This window comes from Trachymyrmex septentrionalis, unplaced genomic scaffold (assembly GCF_001594115.1).
Source record: "Trachymyrmex septentrionalis isolate Tsep2-gDNA-1 unplaced genomic scaffold, Tsep1.0 scaffold40, whole genome shotgun sequence".
NCBI lineage: Eukaryota > Metazoa > Arthropoda > Insecta > Hymenoptera > Formicidae > Trachymyrmex > Trachymyrmex septentrionalis.
In genome coordinates this window covers 1,748,338-1,756,048 of record NW_017305569.1, presented here as the reverse complement: position 1 = coordinate 1,756,048, position 7,711 = coordinate 1,748,338, and positions in this window count along the sequence as shown.

Sequence of the window (7,711 nt, the reverse complement as noted above, 5' to 3'; positions counted from 1 at the left end):
TTACGGAGAGAAGGCTCCACTAATTCGTTTAATTATAAAAAGATTCTACTAAGATTCGCCTACTAAGATTCTATAGGCTATCTAAAAATAGAAAGATTTATAGATCCCTAATCTGATGAATTGGAAGATTAAAATTTGGAGGATCTATATGAATTATCACACACACACACACATTACGTATTTCACGAATAAAATTTGATTGAAAACGGATTAAAACTTCAATCTAAATGAACGATCGGATCTATGTACAATATAAGGTTTAGTGTGAAGCCCGGTTAACGATGCTCAATGTTCGCCGAGTCGGGTTAAGTCCGGTCCAGGTGCCGCCCGCTACGGCAGTCGGTGAGATGTTGCTCCTGGTGGACCTGATCGAGCTCGCTCGTGCCATTGACCGCCATTGACTCCCTCACGTATGCGACACATCGCTCGATGCGTTGCATGAACTTGTATCTGCATGCGAAAACGAAGCGCAATTCTTTGTATGCTATCATCCCGGTTTCATCCCGGTTTCGATTTTATCGATTTTTGCAATAAAAATTAAGTACAGGTCAAAATTTAAATAAAGAAAAAATGAATTATAATTATTAAAACAGAAAAAAAAACGTGATAAATGAACCGCGTTTATGTAATACAAAAAACAAAAATATTAATTTTACTCGCAGTAAAAGCGATATAATAGAACCAGAAAATACTAGAATTAAAGAATAAATCATAGTATTCTATACTTTACTCGTTTGAAAATATATTATAAAAATCTTGGAGAAAAGTAATCAAGACAAAATTAATTACGTTAGATAATAAAATTCAAAAAAACAAATTTTTTTAAGTAGGTATGACGAAACCGGTAGATGACCCAAATGCTCCGTTTCTATCGAGCGGCGTTTGCATTCCGTTGCGGGACAAATGCGGATCTTTCAGAATGATAATCTTATCTCTGTGAAGCGGTTGCATACTTGACATAATTGGTTTCGATGGCAGTTCCATTCGCGGTCGAAATTGTGGACCAACGTGAGACATACATGTATAACGAGACACCGTAAACCGAAATTAATGGACCTAAAAGGAGCGTGGATGGACGGATAGACTTAATAACTCCGAGAGACCCCATTACGAGCACTTTAGCATTTAGACGGATCATTCGTCATTGCTCAATCGTCCGATCGATCCAATTATGGCTTGTGTAGCGCCGATGATCTTGGTTATTCGGTCGGTTGATCTACAGGTTTCATATACATATTGTGATCGGCTAATCGAGAGGCGCGCTCGATGACGGCTCATGGGATGATCTTAAAAAATTACTAAACGCCGCGCCGCCGATTTGATGATGAAGTAATTACGTATGAGATATTTCTTCATTTACGCAATATTTTTATTTTTCGTTTTACTATTTTTTGGTTTCTCGTAATCTTTAGAACAGAATCTAAAGAGCGAAATCTCACTTTAAAAAGTTGACAATTAAACCACTCTTTTTCAACTTAATTGCTACTCTTTTTAAAATTAAATTCCATTCCAAAGATTTTAAAGAGAAGTAAGTAAAAAAAAATCGTTACTTAGCATCGTAAAACACAACTTATTGCGAAAAATATTAGCTCATGCTTCAGTGATCGAATTGGAAAAAATACCTGCTCTAGATAGTCAAGAAGTTCGAATACCCTGGCCAAGATAATATCTTCTTCTTGTAAGTTCTTTAGTGTTTTAAAATGCTAATAACATTATTATCAAATTGACGATTAATTATATTGTTATTTCAGCTTCAGTTTATGATTGCGTTTTAAATCCGACGGTAATCCGGTGCGCGGTTTATATAACTGAAAGACATACTCGTATTTAGAAATTAGAATTTACATACACAGATGTTATTAGACCAAAATTTAATCTCGATCAATATACAAATATTAACCCTTTCTTTACTTATTTGATTCATTCATTCAGAGCAGTCTAAATTTACTACTATTCTGGTTTTTATCAGTAATCTAGATTAATTTATTACTACTTTTTTCTTTATCTTTTGTCGAAATTTTTTCAAAAATGAAACAATTGAAATGTTTGTCGGACAAATTTTTGTCTGGTATAAAACCAAAAACAGTCAACGCGATGGCGTGCAATTTTGACGATTTCACGGTGTGCCGAAAGGGACAACTTCCGGAAACCGACACGAGCGCGGCGATGTGTTGTCTTTCGCACCCGGTCGCTCGCGCGCGTGGGCGTAACGAAAGTTCAGAGCAGCCGTATCACGGCCGCGGGACGTTTTAAATATATGCCGTCGTGTAAACCATAAAACCCGCTTGACCATAAGCCTGCGGCTGGTAAGCCGAATCCGCCGAAACAAAACCCAGAACCTGCCCTTTCTCGAGCGTATGCACGCACGCACGCACGCACGCACGCGTCGCTCGCGATCTCGCGCTTCGGTGGGCGTCGAAAGTGAAATGCGGTCGTTCGCGGATAGATTTTTCGTCGGCCTTTTCACGACCTGCATTCTAGCTAGCTCAGTCGCCAACGTTCCCACAATTAATACATTTATTGTATCGTTTAGATCGAAAACAAGCTCGTTAAAGGCGGGGTGACATTCACCTTACGATAAAAAAAAAAGAGATAGGCACGCTCAGGCAAGCTCGGTGACACGAGTTGTACACCTAAGTAGTCGCGATTGCTCCAAATTTGGTCATTACTTAACGCAACTCGCTACTTCGTCCAAGGCGCTCGTGCGCCGCCATGCCGATTTATATCTAACCCAACGCTCAGATTCGCGTCGCAGAGGGAACATAAATCTTATATCGGCGGCTTACATCTCTCTGCGGTGTCGGCGGCGCGCGCGACGCGTGTCGTAAGACCGCTCTCGCGCGACCGTGGATGGAGAGCAGGTTTTTCTCGCCCGCCTGAAATCGCAACCGCGATCTCCCGATTTCGCTTGGAATAATATCGAGTCGACTTTTCGCCGTCCGACAGAGAGGCGAGAGACCGCTAAATTGACTTTCTAGGAGGCGTTGTCGCGATAAGAGAACCGCGACCGGTAATTGGCGGCTTCAGACGAAAAATTATCTCACGACCTGAACGCCCCTATTCCGCCGAGAGAATGAGACGAACGGAGATAGACAGAGAAAGAATCGGTGAATTAGATTGGCAAGGAGATATTTGCAGTGTATATTGTGAATAAGAAAATTTATGATGGAAAAATGCACAACCTTAATTACTTCTTCTATAAGAGAGACTGTGGTATCACCAGGGACATATTTTATCTTGAGATGCATTAATTATTTCTTTAACAATAAAGAAATTTTTTATGTTGACACTGTAAAAAATAAAATGTTAATTTTAACTTAAAGACGTTTAATGAACTTTTTCAGGCACGCAAAAGTGTTAAAATTAACTTTAAGTTACAATTAACATTTTATTTTTTTACAATGTAACAGTGCTTTAGTTATATTACTTTTCAACTGAATTAATATAACTAAACGATGCCAACATTACAAATCCTGTAATTATTGTTAAAAAAATCTCTCCCATCAACATAGAAATTTTCATTCGCATAAATTTGTATAAACTAGAAACTATATGAAACGATATAAAAGTTTTAAATGATATTTAGAAGTATTTTCAAATGTGTTTCTAAGAGACAGTAGATTTCCGATTCTTTTATTAATTATTTACTTGATCTTTTTATTAATTCCTACAAAAATCATTGGAAGGAGAAATAAAATAGACCAACTATTCCTGCACCCGTCTTTGTCGGATTTACATTAAGACTCGCTTTCCTTTTCTGGGCTCTGAAAGATCGTCGCAGCGCATAAGCGATTTATTTGAATTAATGAGCTCACCTCTCCCGCGGCCACCGGCTCGAAAGATCCGATCTGTACGAGTCCCTTCGTGACCACAGGGACCTTAATAAAGATCCGCTCCTCCCTCGCGCTTCCACGGTTAGAAAATCTCATTATCCGATCACGTGTCTCCGCATTTCTTCTCTTTCTGTTCCTTCTGTCGCTCGCTTACTTAATAACGGCGCGCGCGGATAGTGATCTGCGCCATTATGAGATTTACACGGCACGGTACACGTTCCAGTTTTTCAATGTTAACTCGTATCGCATTTCGTATCTCGTAAAGTAATACAAAGAAATTAAATCTGAGAATATATAACACTTTCTTATATAAATTCATAAGACTCGTGGTGTACGAGTACATGTATGATTAATGTAGAATAACAAATTAATTGATCAACCGTCCCCCCCCCCTCTCACTCTCCGATCAATTCTGATAATGAGTAAGCGCTCTTACGTGATTACATATTACGAGACATTCGCCGTAGACACAGTCTGTCGATACCTTGCGAAACGCAATGCACGGTGACACATCAGCATGCTGCGTGCAACGACCTACTCACGCCTATGCACCAGCGAGCGCATAGCTGCAATGTATATGGATACGCGGCGATGCCTACTCGCAAGCTAGCGGAGTCGATATACTTTCTTACACAGACTCGTGACTACACGAGAGATGAATATTTTACGAAAAACACATGAGTGTCTACAAGTATCTTACGAGCAAACTTCGAAATATATCTGTCTCGTTTCGTGATACGATGCAACAGATATATAACTTATTTCCAAACGGACACGAACAACTGTGTCAAATAAATAAACTATTCTTGAAAATTATTGTATATGAAACAGGACAAGTACGTCCTCTCGGTAACTTAGAAATATGCTCATCTCTTTGTTGCATAATACAATAATTATTGAGAATAGTTCGTTTATTCGATAATCGTTTATTCGTTTGAAATTAACTTTTAGATTCGTCGCATCGTACAAGTGAGAATAAATTCCTGTATCCTCAGCAGCACCCTGTTTTCTTTTCGAGAAAAGAAACAACACTGGCTCTAATCAGCGACGTTCATTCGTGTCGACGTGTATGAAGGTACGAGCGTGCGTGGCAAATCAGCGTGCGTATATACGCGCTGTACGCAGCGCGATTCTAGTCTCGTACGATGCCGATGGCTCGCGCTCATTCACCGGCGGAAAGCAAAGTGGGCGCATCTTAATGGATTACACTTGTAAGCATCGCCTACTGCAGGACCACGGGTCCCCTATATCGCCAATTGTAGTGTACGCCCGGTGTGTAAATATCATGTTTTATCGTTGAAACCCAACGCGAGAATCGGCGAAGGGGCGCGGTGTTGGCCAGACGAGCGCCTCTTCGTGTTCTTTTCGATGGTACACGTTTCCGAGAAGAGTGCATGCTCCAGCGTTTCGCATCGATATGCGGTCGTGGACCACCTTCGAGAATCGAGAAACTCGGGAAAGCTGCAATTGAGAGCCCGATGTATCTACTTGGATTCTTTTCCTCCCCTCCTCTCTCACTTTCGCTCTTTCTCTTGCATTTTTATTCCTTGCAAAAATCGTGAATATTCTCCTTAATTTTGACTCTGTGTGACGCTGTACAAGTACAAGATGATATAAACAGAAAGAAGGAACAAGCCTTTTTTTTATCATGGCTTTTACTCGGGAATAGTCAGATATTTTTGTACCTCGGAAAGAGGCAAGAAAATGTAAATTATTGTAAAATATTATTTTAAATGAATATCGTTTAATATATTTTCTTTCTTTTTATTCAATATTCTTTAAATATTTTTCTACTTACTTTTTTTCAGAAACTTATTATTAAATCCATATCCATAATATTCTTTCAAATACTAATAAATCTGAAATCAATTAATAATATACAATAGTTATTAATAATAATAATTTTAATTAGAATGTAAAAATATACCAAATGGTTTTTCGTAAAAAAAAAAATCAGGCGACTATTCCATTTATCTTAAAATAATATAATGCAGACGCAATATCATAATACATTTAAAACGCAATTTTTTAAATCTGTTTATTCTTACTACGATATGATTCTATGAATATTTCAAGAACAGATGAAGGCTATGCGGTTAAATTTTCTAATCCCGTACGAAAATAAACGCCAGTCCATTTCGGAATTCTATCGGAATTTCCATTGCGAGTTTTCAGTATCTCTCCCGGAGAAATTGCACTTATCTGTGCAGCGCGATTTTTCGAGAGCTATCAGGTTGTGAATGGTCCATTGTGTGTCGTCCGCGTGCTCGACGCGGGATTTTTCGCCGGTCGCGGCGAGCTCTCGCGAGCTCTCTCGCGAGAGAACGCGCAGCCGCCCTCGATAGGCAGCGGTACGAATAAATTAACGTGGCAGTTAAACGTATCCAAGCGGCGGGCGCGTATAATCGCACGCGTGTCGCAACGCGCCCATTGTGCGTGGCGCAAGAACCGGCTCCGAGCGCGTCCCCCGGCCGCGATCTCGCCCGCTGCACCGTGCCGGAGGAAGTCTCGCCTCGTATCCCTGCACCCTCGAAAGGGTGAGAAGTTTGTGACTTTTGCGCGTAGAGACGCATCGTCGATGCACGAGTGCATCGAAGGTGAAGCGTACCTGCGTATGTGCGAGCGAATCGCGCAAGGTGAGAGGAAAGCCGACATGTCGGCGGACTTAATTGAAATCGTACATTGAAAAAAAAATTATTAAATACATATTTCTTTGAATAATGTAACTAAGTGAATACTTACTTGCAGTAAATATTTATGCAATAAAAAGATACTGGTTAAATGAAATTATTAATGGTTTTTGTATGGAATAAATATGTCTATATTTAATAAATTATATTTACTTGGAAGCTTATTCAAGCAAATATTTATTAAAAATTATGTTTTTTTTTCAGTACATAGAAGTTAAATCGGAAATATTGATGTTGTACGATACAGAGAAACGGAACACATGCGACAAATATAGATTTTAGAGACAAAAAAGGTTGTGTAAGATCAGTGAAAGAAATTTCTATTGTAGAAATTTTTGGTTTTAAAACTTCCGTGATCAATTTGGAATAAAATTTGCGAATCTTGCTACTGAGTCAATTTTGAGATTTTTGAATTTGAGTTCCTCTGGTCTTGCAACCTTTGGATCCTGGGTTCTTCAGATTGTAGAATCCAAGTTCTTTCACGTCTCGTTTGTCTTCGTGCAACGTCAGCAAGATTGCGCGTATCGGATAACGGGCAGTCTACGGGTGATACTTTATTTCAGCAATAATCCGGACTATTCTCGTCTTATTTATTACGTCGCATTCCCGATACTGACGCAATATCGCTTCCATTCCGGAGCTGACCTAGAGTCGACTCACGGACGCCGTCGACCCTTTTGTACCTTCGCGCCACGATCTCACAAGACTATCGTTCCGCGTTGCGCGTCCCCCCAGTGCATTGTTCGATAATGCAGCGCCGTTTAAATCCCGGAGTGCGCAGCACTCCGTTCCGATTTCAAGGGAGACGCATTCCCAGACGGTGGTCTTGGCGCCCGCCTATCACATCAGTCAGCAAACCGTGGCGAGTAACTTATCGAGTGCGAAAAACCGCAACGCTACGCTCGTATGCACCGAGACTCGTACCGGAGTCGTACCGTCGACGTCGCGTCGGATACAAGGGGGACAAAAGAAGTACCGGGCATCCTCGGTCACACCCGAGGCCCGCTGCTGATAGCGTCTACGAGTCGGAAAGACCACGGGACTGCTGCCGGCTATTCCTTTCCGAGATTTGCGAGACACGAGACTTGGCAAAGATAGTCGCGTGATACGCGCACGTGGCGGTTACGCTGCGTGGACATCGCGAGCGTTAAAAGCGACATGCGATCGGCGAAGTATATTCGAAGCTAA